A 914-nucleotide genomic window follows, 5' to 3' on the forward strand; every position below is an offset into this window, starting at 1 on the left:
TTCACGAACAATCTGAATTGTATCCCAAACATCATTTACATTACGATTCTCTTCATTTGAAACTTCGTGTTCCCCCTCGTGGACATTCTTCCCCAATAAAGTTACGCAAATAGGAGTCGACTTCCGGCCTTGATTCAATTTAATTAGATGTTTCATTTCCACTTCAGAAGTAACTTTCATCGGTGGAATTGGAATGGTTGAATGCTTATGAAACAAAAATCTCAATTCCATATCGTACTGAGAGGGATCGACGTTAAGCATGTTTTGTATATCACTGTACATTTCTGCGAACGATGTACTCCTTGTTATAAAAATTGCTTTAACCCCATCTCCTTCACTCGTCCATTTCCATTCCCACTGAGCATTTTCATTCCTTTGAAATTCACCAAAGTAACAAATTGGGACACATGCTGATGCCATATCTGCCACAAATTAAAAATAAGGAATTAATATATAATTTTTTAAATTGTTCATTTCATATTTAATTTAATTTAATACTTTAAATAATTCATTGATTATTTTAAATGTTTCAAAAATATTTATTTCAATTAATATTTAAATATTCATTAATATTTATTTCAATAAACATATTAATATTGAACAAATAAATTCTAAAATCTGCAAAAAAAAAAAAAAAAAGGGGGCTGGGCCGACTGTTTCCATCCGGCCCCGACAACTGGGCCGGCTGGAAACATTTGACCCAGCTTTTTTCGTCCGTTTCATCTGAAATTTACGCTCTAATTTTTTATTTTTTCCCTTTTTCAACGAAATAATGTTTAAATATTTATTTTACAGACACCTATAAATTTTTCCTGTAAAATATATGCATACAGAGATGAATTTCTTTTGTTGTTTTTGCTATAAAAAAATTATAAATCTGTGTTTAAATACTGTAAAATTCATCTGCCTTTCTC

This window comes from Olea europaea, unplaced genomic scaffold (assembly GCF_002742605.1).
Source record: "Olea europaea var. sylvestris unplaced genomic scaffold, O_europaea_v1 scaffold2842, whole genome shotgun sequence".
Lineage (NCBI taxonomy): Eukaryota > Viridiplantae > Streptophyta > Magnoliopsida > Lamiales > Oleaceae > Olea > Olea europaea.